We start from the raw sequence: 15,356 nt of genomic DNA on the forward strand, positions 1-15,356 counted from the left end.
GATACGCTCAATCATCAGCATTGTGTGAAGTTGTTTGGTAAGGGCTTGAATTTAACAGATGTAAAAGTTCCGCTCTTCAGCTTCAATAGGAATCTTTTCCTATTTTACTTCTGTGCAAATATACTTTGTATTTTTGTTTTTTGTTTTTGTGTAAACATGAATTAATCTCTTGGCTTTTCTTTTATGTTTTACTTTCAAAAGTGCTTTGAAGAATTAGATTCTTTCAGGATTCACTTTTTGTTCCCATCCTTGTTTCTTGTTTCAAATTGAACATTTTACTGTTATCACTGAAAGGTGTTCAACAGCACTATGAAGACATGGACGTGTTCCAACCCTGTGAAGTAGCTCCCTCCTCTCTCACCAACAGCAGCTATTGATTGGGGAAAGGGCTGACACGGCAGCAGAGATTTGCCCTCAGCCATAAAGTCAACGAGATAATTGTTGTCAAGGAAATGAGCGAACAGGCTCAATATCTGAGAGGAGAACCAATTGGTGTTTGATTCAATAAAATTATACTGAAGACTGCTGAAGGCATTTGCTTTATGATTGATAAAGTCATGATTTCAAAGTTAGCAGTTCTTAGAAATATTGTATTTGCTGATTCAAATGTCTTTGAATGCCTTTTGAAGCGTCATTAACATGAGTGCAGTCCTTTGCATGTCAAAAAGCCCTGAGCATTTCACAAGCTGGCCTTCTTATTACAACTCTCTTCTCCATCTCTTCCCCTGTTTCCTCCTATTCTCACTTTGGGGACTGAAACGGTTTTTCTTCAACTTCTACCTGTTATCCCCCAATCGCTACTATTTCCCATTGCTGAGTCTGCTGGCTTTCACCCCACACTCTTTACTTCTGAAGAGTCTCCGAACGTCTGCATCATGACTTTGTCTCTCTCTTATCTCTTTCTGTCAGGCTTTTGTTTTTGATCATCGCTCCTCTGTTTCCACTCTACTTCTCCTCCTTTCAACCTCATTTCCCCCCCGACACTTTTGATTGCCTACCCGTACTGGTTTGTGGGTATGTGTGTGTACCTGCATGTGTGCATTTTTGATGTATCATGCAAAATGTATCTTTGTGGGCATCTCTGCATATGGGTGAGTAAGTTTGGGTGTGTCGTGTATGTGTATTAGGGTAGGTCTGTACAGAAAAATAGGTGTTTTTACTCTACTTGATGACAGATAATAAAAATACTTCCTTTTTGTGCTCAGATGTGATTGGAAATAATATAATAAAAATAAATTTACATAAATTTCCAAAATTTTCGCATCAAAAAATACCCAAAATACCAAAAGTAAAAATACTCGGCGTGCAGAATGTCCCATTTCAGAATAATATATATTATTGGATTATAATTACGGGTGCATCTGTGTGTAAAGATCACTTTAATGTTGATAAATGTAGGGCTAAATGTAACTAATGTATGTACTGTTGGGTAGTTTAATCTAAAATAATACTCTATATCATTATTTATTAGTTAATTTTGTATTAATAATCTGCAAATAATCTCACAACTCACTCGCGTTACCCTCCCCTTCCAACCACTACCGTGGCTGTGAAACACGCGGAAAATGTGAACATGGCCCCTAGAGTTGGTGTCTGGCCCTTCTGGGCTATAAAACATGGCGGTTCAACATGGTGGACTCCATGGAAGGCAACCCGTGGTGTCTGTAGATAAGAACAGCTCATTCTAAGGTAACAAATACACAACGATTCTTATTTTCAGGTGATGATACACTATTGAAAACAAACCTATGAATATTATATTCCATTTCTGCCAATGCATCCTCCTAAATGTTGCACAATGGACCTTTAAATTTAATTCTTACCTTGAATGTTGGCATTAAAAGAAATCGCATGCAGTTTACTCATCTAATAGTAATGTGATTCTTACACACAACCGTGTTTCCCTGCATCACCTGACAGACACAGGAGCAACAGCAATGTAAGAGAAGTTTTTTTAAAGCTTGCAGATTATTTTGAGACAAATGCTCAACATGATCAATGTGACTCATGGATACTCAACTTCCAGGTGAAAAAGAAATTGTTCAAGAAATGATTTGCCTCCTAGCTGTGACTCAACAGAGTAAGAAACTCTCACCCTGAGATTAACTCTAAGCCAGGCACTGAATATAAATAGACTACTATTTACACCCTTGTATTGTCTGGAACTCAGACGACTTTTGAGTGACTCACAAAGTCGAACACTAACAAAGTGACTAAAATTAGGTGCCAATCACGTCTCTTTACATACCTGCAACAAGTCAAGCCAATTATTATGCCAGACTTAAAGTACAGGTTGACTTGGGATGAGTTTGAAGTCTCAATACAAATGCTGTATGTCTGAATTGTAGTGCCTCTCCTGTATTGTTTTTTTGTAATGTGTTCTTATTGTTACTACGCCTCAAATCACCCAGGCTGCTCTCACAGTGTGAGCCAGAACTGTATTTATAGTTTAGTATTATGCACATTTAAAAAACATAAAAAAATTGCTTGTTTGTATGTGCTTGTGTGGTAATACGTTTTTTATGCAAAACATGAAGTTGTTTGTCTTCCTACTGCACAGTAGCTGTACACCCAGCATATCCTTTTGAAACAAACAGAACAAAGTAAACTAAAGCTTTGCAATGACCTTTGACCCTACAGATGATTGGCAGTCAGCTGTCAGCACAGAGGAGGGTGATGAGGAACCTTCCTGATGACAGAGACCTGCAGAAGACCAGCACCTACATTGTGCCCTGCTTTCTCTTTGTGGAGGTGAGTGTTTGGACATGTTCAAAAGGGAACATACAGTACCTTTGTCACTTGACTCACATCTGAATATTTGAGCCTGATCTGACCTAACATTGAAAATCATATTTAAAGTGCTTTGTTCCTTGCTTTTGGTAGTTGAACTAACAACTGAAGGCAATATTTGTCATATTTGGGATAACATAACCTAAACCTAGACTCTATAATCTAATATTGTACAGTGGGCAGATATGTGCAAGTGCTGCATGGTTGTTTGTGTCGAAAAATAAGGCGCTAGCTGTCTACTCTGCAGGTATTGGAGGTTTTGGAAACCTCTGGGAACTTGGAGTCACACCGAGCAAACTGATGGACACGTGAAAGCACATTTTACAGTCTTCTGCCTGTGAATGTTCTCTGCCATCTCTCTCTTCCATCATTTCACATGTCTCTCACAGCAGATTAACAACAATGAGCGTCAGTTGGGAAATTGTGCGAATAAGCGGGCTTCTTTTCAATTCACTGACTCCCAAAAGAAGTGATTGATTTGATTAAATTGTCACAAATGGGTAATTACCCTCAGTCCATGAATCATTTAGTGATAACATTCAGTGGGAGGTATTTCTTCTAACAAAGGCCCTCTCGAGTGACCTTTTTGCTCATAAGCTCCTTGATTCCTTTCCTCCACTCTTCCCACGACTCTTCTCTCCCTGTAATCCCTAAATGACCTGGTGGAGCGCTCATGGCCTCAACTGCATTTCCTAATTAATTGGCCTAATTAAGAACGGAAACCCAATTAGCCCATGCCAACGCTAACACGCTCCAAGCCAGCATGTCCTCCGAGCTATAGAGACGATGAGCTGAATGAGCTGGGTTTTTTTTTATTTTTATTAAACCACATTTTTTTCTTTGAATTCACCCTAAAAATGTGATGTTGCATTCTTATATGGGTTAAGATATTAAAGTTTGAGGCTGGCGATAATGGTTGAGTCAAAAGGGGCCATAGAGAGTTGACTAAGTCAGAAGTTCAGGTTTTGCAATATCAGATATAGCCTACGGGCAAACAACAGAGCTAAGGATAGATATGGACGTTTTTATGTCCCCCCGGCTGAGACAAACTCAAGTAAACACAGATCTTGTGAAAAGTTGGTCTTGTTGCATTTTGAAAAAAAGTATCTAGTGTGAACTGGCTTTAGCAAACGGCTTCTTTCTTCAGTGAACCTGCAGCAGCCTCTCCTGAAGGATTTTCCCCAACCTCACTCTTCTTCTTTCTTTGTACTCGTTCACTCATTCACAACATCCCCTTGAGATCATACTTGCTTTTCTCATCTGCTCTTTGTGCCTTATCCAACACATGAATCCTACACTCTTTCAACATAACAATACTCCTCAACACACCTCTGTTGCCGCTGCATCTCTTTATAGCACAAATATCCCACAATCCCTGCAGGTTTACGCACAGTTTTAATCTTGCCTTTATTTCCTTTCATTGTACTTTGGTATTGGCTCATTCTCAGCATCCTCTTGAGGACTTGTTATAATGATTTTCCAGCTTTCTAATTTTTTTTATAGTGCGTCTATAATATCTCTAGGCTTATATCTGTCAGTGGTGCTCCTCCCCATCTCCAGCATTCTCTTTGACGGTCTCTTGAGTACTGCCCAGTCACTCTTTTTATACAGATCCTCCACATCTCTCCTCTCCAGCACTTATTCCCTTGAGTAATTACGTCTTTTGCACCATGGATCTCTCCATTATTCCTCTTTACTTGTTAAGCTTCATCTCCTCCTCCCACTCAAAAGCCTGTCTGCTATTGCAAAGACCTCCATTCTCCTCATTTCTCCTCAATGCATCTCTCCAGCTTCATGTTTTCTCTGGGGTCTCCATGATTCTTTCTTCTTTTCATTTCATTTTGTTTCCATTCACCCCTTCCTCTTTTCCAGGGCAAGTAGACCATGCTCACCTCACATGACAGAGTGGAGGGTGATATGAACATCTACCATCCTGGGGAGGGGATGTTATGTGCAGCTAAATCGGTCTCTGCTTTTTGCAGTCTCTTCCCATTTTGTCACCTTAATTGCCCCGTTCTCCAGGGGTGCATCTATTGTTTTTATTTTGTTCAAACATGGCCAGAGGTAGGTGATGAAAACCCAGTTTGACTTTAATGACTATATATGCACCTGAGTGAATCTGTGTACATTGCAGTAGTTTAATAAAGGGCATTTTTAAATTCAATTCCCCCTTCTGCTGTGTTCATACTGAAGCAGCTTGCTGTAGCATAGCTCCCCCCGGAGGGCACTCACTCCTTTGTTGTTACATTAGCATCTCATTACCCATTTCTTTTCAATTCAAACGCCCAGTCTTATTCCTCTTCCTCTCTTGTGATCTTGTTGCTGATTCCCTCTCTCTTTCCCTCTTTTTTTACAATCCAACTTTCTGTTTTCTCACTCTCTGGTTCTCTTTCTGTTTCCTCTTCCTTTATCACTTTATGTACATGACGATGCCCTTTTCGGTCAGTCCTACTGTCCTCCTCCTTTAATCTTAAGGATTGTCTTCCATCACTGACTTTAAATACTGTATCTCTCTTTTCCCTCTTCCCATGTTCCCTGTTTCTTCCTTCGCCTTCCGTCTTTCCTCTGTCGCTCTACTCATTGCTTTCTTCTTCTACTAGATTAAATATGAGAACTGGCCTTATCAGTTTCCTATACGAACGAAGGAGATTTCACACAATTTCACTTTTAGCGGCATGGGATAGAAACAACATAGAGGAAAGCAGATAAGTCGTCCTCTCTCTCTCTTACTCTGTCTGTCTGTGTATCTTTCAGTCCTCTCTCTTGTTTTCACTCCATGCTACTGCTGTCACTGCCGTCATGCTGCAAAGCCACACAAGAGACTAGTCTGGGGCCTAACAGAGGCACTTCTTCAAAAGGCCCTCTTTAAAAAGTCATTTTGATACAACTGATTCCTGACTTGCTTTAGACACTGGTGGGATGGGAGGAGGGTTGTGAGTTTGTGTGATCGAGGCCAGGCAAGCCTACTGTGAAAATCTGTACTGATACTGAGTTACAAGGTACTCACAGTGACTACAAGTAGACTCTTTGAGTGGATCACACTGAGCGTACAACTTACTCCAGTGACTATAGTTGTGTGGTATCAGCTGGTGCAATAGTACTATGTGATAATCATTAGTTAACTGTTAGTGGATTTCTGTAGCTGCTAATTCATGGCACCCAGCCTTTGCTGTGTGTATCTGGGCTTTCCAGCTTTTCTGATCAGGCTCAACTGCCAGCTCAGAGTAGCGGAGCTTCCTCCTCTCCACTCCTTCCTCATGCCTCGTTGGCTGCATCCTCCTGTGGCACAGCAAGTTCTGTAAAGTAAACAGACTGTTGAGCATCAGACCACATAATGTTTCAGGTCTACAGCCTGTGCTGTCTCTGTTGATACTCTAAGGTGTTGGTTCATGTCTGCTCGCATCTCTCATTTTCTAGCTCCCCTGTAGTAATTTGTGCCTGCTCAGTGATTTCTGCCTATTCAGTAATATTTCTCTCATTACTTTTTTTTGTTTAATTCAAAATTGTGACGCATAGGTTTCTGTCTCAGTTTATATTCTATTTTTATTTATATTTGCAACAGCAAATACGTTTTAGAGGAGATTTAATTCTGCCTCAACTACATTTTCTATAAATGAGACATTGTTAAACACAGTCACAAAATGCTGATATTACACTATATATACACCTGCTACAACATTGGCTTGAAGCAACTAAAGCAAAATTATACTTTTTTATGGTTATATTTAAGCACTCAGTTGAAGGAGAACTCCACCAAGTTTACACATCAAAGTCTGTTTACAGGTACTGCTGCAAAAAGTCAAGTGATGTCACTTGTGTCAGCTTGGTGTGGGTCTGAAGACTACAAGTATGAAGATTACCAGACTTCTGTAGTTTGCACCACATCTCTGCTTAGGGCTAGTGACTCTAGACATTAGACATTAACTAGTATAACACAGCTGAATACATCAGACACATATGGGCACTTCACAAAACATTGTGGCTGCGCCCCGTTTGGGTAATGAAAAACAGAAAATTGTATAGATGTCAGTGCAATTTGATGTGTGTTTGGATTACAGTTATTTTGAGCTCTTGCGTGAACCTGAACGTTCATGATACCTCAATAAATTAAGGATCAGTCAACCGTCGTGCTTCTTCAGTCTTTCCCCATCCAAATGGATCAGTCAACCAGCACAGTGGCCAGACAGTGTTTATCCATCTATACATATTTGAATTACCAGGTAAGCGTTAAGTGTTGTCTCTGAATACCCAACCTGTTAACAACCAACTGTATAATCGGGGCTGAGATTTAGTTGGAGACAGTGTTTACTGCTGCTGTTTTACTGTGGCCTATGACTGTACAGCAGCCTCCCACTCAAGCAGCTATCCATCAGTAGTAACTGTCACCAGCATCATTTAGCTTTTTACCATACTGACAGTGAATATTTATATATCTTAACTGCGCCAAACCTCACTGGGAAAGCTTTGGTTAGTGCCATTGCTTCACTGTAGTTTCTAACGTTAACATAGTGAAAGAGCTATTCTTCCCCACAAAAGGGTTGTGGCCTTGGCGCTTGATGACGTAATACCAGCCTGATTTCCAGTATTTTTCCAGCATTTCCAGCTAAGCTATTTCTCATCAAGTGGCATTGTGGGTAATGTAGGTGCCAGATCTGGACTAGGAAGTAGAATGTGGGGAATGGTAGTCTAGTTCTGCTGCATCAATTTTGATCATTAAAAAACAACAACTGGTGGTCTTGGTTGAATGTCTAATGTAACTTGCAGCACATGACACATGTTAACGTGCTTTTGTTTTCCAAACGTCACCGGTGCCAAAACATTGGCAAAAATATCTGAAAAGTACCAAAATGTTGATGCTGACTGTGAATGACCTGACCATCTCCCTTCCATTGACACATATGCTACAGTAAGTACAATTTGTGTGCAGCACACAAACATAGGCCAAAAGCCAACAAACCAATGACATTTCCAACATGAAGTATTTGGCAAAATCTGTGATAAAAAAAAAATCTAGGAAACAGGGTTGCTCCTAATGTTTACAGTTGTCATAAGCTTTTCAGTGCTTGATTTTGAAGTGCATCAACTTCAGTAAACCTTGCTTGTTGACAGCATATATGTTGCTGTGTCTGAGCACGGATGGCCTCTGGCATCTTTCACTGTTTCTGGATTAGGTGTGAAGACAGCACAGCAGAGGTTGCTCCAATAATGGATAACATCCTAAATGCATCAGGCCTACAGTTTCCTACAACAAAGCGTATTCCTCTCTGCATGTGCTTACTTCATCCACATTCCCCGCTGGGTTTGACACTGTCTCAGTACATCTTCTGCCTCCAAGCAACATATTTGTTGTATGTGTTTACGCTTTTCTAAAAATGCTTTGTTCCAGAGCTTTACTTGTGCCAAGACCAAGACCCCCCAACCCAACAGTACTCACAATTTCTCCATATCTAAGCACCAAATACTCCATTAGCGCTCATTTTCATACTAAGTCCAGATTTACTTTGCAAAGTTTTCATAGAGAAGCAACTCAACTTCTTCAGCCCTGCTTCAGCCCTTTAAGCCATTTACTAATACACACCTAATGATTCTAATAAGATTAAATTAAATCATATTTACCTTCTCTTTAACCTCCTCATGGCCGATTTATATACCATCGACATCTCTTATTACCGCATGAGAGAGATAGCAAAGGTGCATGAGAAAATTATTCAATTTTCATCATGTCCCTGAACACATTACCTTATGCTAGAATATCTTATTGATTAATTCTCTGGTGTTAGTTTTTGTGCTCATTTTATATAAATACTCACACACATTTTTTTTATGTGTCCCCTCCCTTTTCAACACACACTCACACACCACCACAAAGACTCATTCTCATATTATTCTCTCCCTAGTTTCCCCCTCATTATCTCCCAGACTCCATGAATAGCACCTGCCCGCCTGTCTGCTGCGCTGGGATTTCTCAGCACTCTGGGTGCATGTTTGAAACACTTGTTAGTTGGCTGCTTCCCACCTGTTATCACTTTACTGAGGAAAGGAGGGATGAGAGACCCTGTATATCACCATATAGGCTCATATCATCTGCGAATATTGAATAGAGTAGCTGCCTATCTAGGCTGTAGCACAGAGGCCAAATGATCTTATGAGAAAAAGAGATATAAGATCCTCGCTGGAGTAAGTCTCTAAAATAAAATTGCTTATGTAAGATATAATCTTATCCTTCATTCTTGCTTCTTTCTGAGATACAAGCAGTTCTAGGATTCAAAAATATAGACTGATTCTCGCTGCTGCCTGTGCTGTATGTTGCTGAGAATGCGGTCGGCTAAATACATTTCGAGTCCACAGTCAAGATATTCACAGTATTGAAATTGACATCCTTTTTGGCTCAAGGACACATTACATCAAACTCAAATGATTCCATTGCCTGCAATGCCAAACATTTTTTTTAACTCATTAAAAAAAGATTAAATTGTCTTTATTTAAAATAAAAAATGAGGAATGCATATCAAGCAATAGTTTGTTTTAAAGATTAGTGCATGTTAATTCTTGTTTACATATCTAAAGTGCTTTGGAATGAGACATTTAATTGCACTGCAGGGTCTTATTCCAGGAACATGTTTGTATGTGTGAGCCTGCATGTGCTTTTACTTCTTTTTTTTGTAAGATGCGGGGGCATGTTTGCTTGAGGACTGGGGATTTTGTAGAATTATGTAATTGTTGTCGCTATAAAGAGGAGGAGAAGTGGAAGAAAGGAGGAATGGGTGAAGGGAGTGAAGCCAATACTGTAAATGCAGAGAGAGACAACTGTGTGTGTGTGTGTGTGTGAGAGAGAGAGAGAGAGAGCGAGCCGATATAGAGATTTTTGGCAACGAGGATGATTGAGAGACATGGAAGGAAATGCAGCAAGAAGGTGGAGGGGGAGGACTCAGAGTGCATGGGTTTGAAAATGATTGAGGAAAGATGTTTTTTGACAGATAACGGAAGAAAAGAAAAAAACGGATGAGTTTAAGATAAACAAGGCATGGTGATAAAATACACCCAGTAATCAGACAAACAAAAGAGGTGGAAGCAGAGAGAGAGGAAGAAGGGGGAGGGCATGTGGCTGCCCAAAAGATGAATGCCTGCTTTGATCTTCTTCCTTTCCCTTGTTCCCTCTTTGTATTTTACCTTTCCCTCTACTTCCAGTCTCTCATATATCCTGATTTACTCTCTTTCACCTCCTCCCACTGTTGTTTTCTCTTCTTTCTGCTGCCTTTCTCAGTTTTATTTCCCAGTGGCACACTCTGCTTTGCCCCGGCGCGTTCTGTGATATACTAATGTCTCATTAACGGTTTTATCCGTCTGTTTATCTTCTTCCACTTTCCCTATGCTGATTCTCCCAGTCCGCTCTTTAAGGCTCTACCCCTCTGGCTTGTCCACTGTTTTCTATCAGTCGGCTCATCTATCTTGCACTTGTCTTGCTCAGCATGTTGTAATACAATTTGGTGACACCAGGCGGCAGTCAAGCCCATTCATTTGCTTGTCATCCATGTTTATTCTATGATATGCCCTTATAGGTTTTTTGGCTTTTTGCTCAATCATTTACATATGATTTATGCAGATGACTATGAGTAAGGGGAGGGTGTTTGTGTATGACTTTGATGTGCAGTGGTGTGTGTCATTCTGACTGTGTGTGTGGTCTAAAATCATTTTTTTAAGTAATCTGCTGAAAACCTCAGTTGCTGTGAAATATTCACCGGCTCTAATCATGTGACCGAGTGATTATGTGAGCTCATCAGGAAACCAAATCACGCGAAAAGGAGGAGAGGTGTTACAGCCTCATCTTGTGCTAATTTAGGAAGCTTTTTGTGCCAAACACTACAAGGATAGTAACTCTGTGAAGCCTGAAACCAACCTGACACTAATAACAAAAGTGTTGCAATTGATGATGCCAGGTTTTTCGTCAGAGGTGTTTATTTCATCATATTTCATCAAATTAATGTTTCTATTTGTCAGTTAATTTGAGGCTGATTAATGAGCACACTTTAAAAATAGATGTGCCCACTTTGTAAAATATGGCAAGGAGGGTTTTGTTGTACATTTTATTTAAGAAGAAGAGATCCTTATGCGCCCAGTTCAGTGTTTGGCACATTCATAATCAGAACATGTAATACACAGTTTATAAAACACTATAATGTTGTAAGCAGATATAAATATATGTATATGTGTGTGTATATATATATATACATATATAACTTCTCCTGTAGACATTAATATGTTGGACATTGGTTAACAGATAATCAATTAATAAACACTTAAGAATGTCCTTATATCTGCTTACAACTACATTATGGTGTGTTTTAAACCCTTTATTAAATGCTCTCATACTGATGGGACTTAAAGTGTCACCCAATGATGAAACTGGATGGATTTGTCCAATGTGTCATCTCAATAATATAGACAATTCAATTCCTGTCTCTTAGAAAATATTTTATATAATCCATTTTATTTCCTATATTGTTTGTTTGAAGTGAACTACACAGGACCTTTGTTTTGTAATATAAAAACAGAAATTGATTTTTATAAATTATGTACATAAAATTTGTCGGCCATGAAATATTTAAATTAGCCAGTTACTCAGAGGAGGCCTTGGAAATTAGAAAAAAAGCCTTTAATCAGGATAAATTTTAGCCCCTGAAGCATTTATTTTCTTTCTTCTTTCTATTTGGTGAACAATTTATTTGAAAATGTTCACATAAATATGTCATTTGAAAGTTTATAGAAGAACATATAATACTGTAACTGATTTGTTTTCATCAGGTTTTGTATATAAAGCTGCATATTATATTTGTTTGGTGTTTGATAAATAGCGGTGTCTTGTAATCTCATGTGGGACTGGCCAAATGTTTGGCAGGACACAGAAGTATAAAATAACTGTAACTAACTAAGACATCCTTCAAAACGTAAGTGTTCCTTTTTCTAATGTGTCTACTGCAGTGCAGTGACACAACTCTCACCACAGTATAAGACACTAAACAACGACATTTCTCAGGTTCCTGCATGATCAGTAGGACTCATTCATGCTATAGTACTCATTCAAAAACATATCAGACATTTTGAGAGCAGAACGAAGCAGCCTGTCTCCAGTTCATCCTGAGCTGTGTGACATTCGTTTTCTCCCAGCAGGGTGCTGTCATCTCAACACCAGCCTCCATCCACACATTCTCACCTTCTGTAAACATGTTTGACTTTATCGGTTGACTTTTCTGCCATCTGGCCGCTCCACACAGGCTGAGGGTAGACATGCACCACTTATGTGCAAGCTCACAGTTTGGCCCCAGGAGACATCAGTGATGCACACACCACCCTTTTCCCTACCCATAGCACATTGTTATTGTCACATTTTATTTTCCCCCTTTCTGGTTAAAGGTTTTTTAAGGGCAGGAGATGTTCCTCTGTTTCTGTCACATCAGTGTCATATTAGTCTCTTTGATTTTCTTGCTTTTACTCCCTTTGAAGTGTAGACGTATGAACTTTAATTACATCGCCTGATAAGTCTTTTTAGTTTACTGGGTCAGCAAGAAAGAGGCCATCATCTTAAACCTCTGAACCCTCACTGTTTGTTGTGCCCTGATGAACTGATGTACCACTGATTTCAAAAAGTGTGAGATTTGCTAAAGGAAAAAAACAAAACTGACAAATCTCTAGAGATGAGAGAGTGAGGTCCAAAGTTTCATATGATATCTGAAACATGATGTCCTTTTCTGAAAGAAACTGATGGAACTGATTAACTGATTGATTGATTTGTTTTTTTACTCCACTGAACTATTCCCATCGATAATTTTCACATTTTCTCAGATTAGGGTTGGCCAAAATGTCTTGCTCCTCTTCCTACTTCACGTCTCTCCTGTCCTAGCCTGTCCCTCTCCTATCCCTGCTGTGTCCTCATCTTTCCCAGAGTTAGAGTCTTGTTTGGAGCCTCTGCAAATTACCTTGTTACTGTATTCCCTTTTGTCAAACTGGCTTGAAATAACTACTTAATTCACTGCAGTTAGATGTTAAAAAAAAACCAACCGGCAACAGACAGTCCAATCGTCCAACCCTGTAAGAGATGACAACAAACTTTGTGTTTGACCTATTTTAATTGTAGGTATTCAGAGTCTATGAACATCTGGGTCTTTAGCTTACTATATATAATACATCAGTTAGGCATTATTTGCTTAATCTCTCTATCATTTTGTGTTGGAAGTCATAGCCTTGGGATATTGTCTATATTTCCAGATCATTATGTCTTCACTGTGTTTCAATATGAATATGAAAACAATATGTGAACACTAGTCAAAAAGGTCAGGTTTAGGCTGTTGATTATCAGTGGGATTATTATTCATCTATGTCATCATTCAAAATCTAAAATATTGTCTAATAGAGCTTTTTACCCTTTCCACATATAAGTATTTTCTTCACACTGGTGAGGACACAAGGCCCTCCAGCAGCAGCAGTGATTTGTAATCATGGAAGGCACAGACAAATACCTACCTGCAGATAACACGTCAGTTCAGAAACACCTCTATGGGTTGTTCTAGAGGACGTAGACAAATTACATCTTTTTGTTCTTTAATCTGGATGATTTGTCATTGCATTGTATGAATGTAATGTTGATGCTGTCTTATCAATTGTCAATTATATCAGATGTGTTTTGTTTGTTTTTTGTGATTTTTTTTTTACTATACATGCTTTGTCTTAAACCCTGTCTGCAAGCCAGATTTCCCAAAATGATCAATAAAGATTTGGATTGAGCTGAGAAATCACTGAGGGTAAATCTGGAACAGACAAGGTACCAGAAGGCTCAAGGACACTTTTCAAATAGAGTACTCCTCATAAGATTATTTGCAGAGACCTAACAGTTCCCACCATGAGCAAGCACTTGGCGACGGTGGCAAAGAAAAACGTCCTTTTAAGAGGCAGAAGACCTCAAACAAACACTGGCTGTAGGGGGTGGCTTGTTGCCTCGACAGTTTGGGTTAAAGAGAGAGGGGGGTAGAGAGAGGTGTAGAGGGGAAGGAGTGGGTAAAGAGAGGAACAGAGACAGAGATAAAGGGCACAGTACAACAAACAAACGTAATACTAGTAGAATGACTAATGATGACGACAGCGACGATAACAAAATAGGAGAATACATAATAATAATGATAATAATACTAATTAATATCAGTACATATTAGAGTATTAGCAGTGGGGTCAAGCAGACCATAGCACAGACACCACCAGGATCCATTTTTGAGAACCTAGCAAGAATGAGGAAAGCACAAAAACTCGGGGATGAAGGTTGAAGTTGCAGTTAAATTTAGGTATGTATGTTGGTTATCGTAGCTGTGGCATGATATGTGTGCAGATACTCGATGGATGCAGGGAGAGATATCGAGTTTGGTGCACATCAACTCTTACCTTCTTGGAACTCTAACTCTCCATCCAGCATTCCTCTACTCTTCTTTAATACCACAGTCGAGGTCGAATGTCAAACAGCGGAACTGAGGCTTGACCTCACACGTCAAGCCAGCCCTAACTATAAACTTTTTCAGGAGGGAAAATTATTGAGAAGTTTTACCTATTTCTTTAATCAATGTGGGTGGGGTAGTGTGGTGAGGTTTCGTTGCTCTTAAAGGAAGTTTTTTGTTGCCATCCGTGGCGCTACTGTGAACCTTTAAGCTTTCGAATGAGTTGGAAACTGTAATGGGAGGGGTACTTGCAATTTTTTTGATGAGTAGTATATAGGTATTTGAGCTAATGTGCTTGAGCTACTTTTTGTAGACGGTTTCACTTGTGGATGTCTCACAAGATAGTCCTGGTATCCTCTCAGGCGATTTTCAGCTGCCATCAGTATCTTCTTAGTGGCGTGTCAATATAGTGGGATGACCTTTGGCATGATTGTAGAAGAGGTTTAGTGACAAGATGAGCGTAGGTTAGAAGTAGATAATTAACATTTCTATTCTAAATCTAAATAACAAGGGATGTCAGGCTGAAGAAGTTAAAAATACTGGATAAGAAGATGACGATCATTACTATTCTCTATAGCTCTTATAATAGATTATGGCAAGCAGCCCTTTGACTTAAAATATGAGGTTCACAAATTAATACAAGCTAGAAGTAGACATAGTTGGCATGTCTAGGTGTTTATCTGCATTCTGTCTCGTCGATGCAAAGAAACTTGCTCGATAGATTGGTGTTTCTGACCCATTGTGAGGGTGGATACGTGAAAAAAGTCGTATCATGCGCAGAAAGTGGTTTACCCTGGTATTTGTCGGGTAGTTTTTTCGAAAGTGTATTCTGTAAATAAAAGGATGTACTGACTCTCGACTAGTGAGGGCACTTGTGTGTGCTGAAGCCTACGCCCGGTGATATGAACGATCTTTTTTAAGAAAACTTATTATCTCTTGTAAAAAGTGATAGTAAGTATGACGTGTTTTAGGGGCAAGTAAGAACTTTCAGTTATGGGTGTTTTTGAAATAGCAAATGACATGAATGTTTCAAGGTCATCATCGTATCTTTTTACGTTCCTCCTAATAAAATGTTTAAATCTTCTTTTT

General features: G+C 39.3%; 1 pseudogene; it reads left to right on the plus strand.

Annotated features, from left to right (window-relative positions):
• The first annotated feature begins 2,640 nt into the window (after positions 1 to 2,640).
• LOC118326500 overlaps positions 2,641 to 15,356 on the plus strand; it is a 43,210-nt pseudogene continuing 30,494 nt past the window's right edge.

This window comes from Morone saxatilis, unplaced genomic scaffold (genome assembly GCF_004916995.1).
Source record: "Morone saxatilis isolate NCDOM2014 unplaced genomic scaffold, NCSU_SB_2.0 Contig17, whole genome shotgun sequence".
Lineage (NCBI taxonomy): Eukaryota > Metazoa > Chordata > Actinopteri > Moronidae > Morone > Morone saxatilis.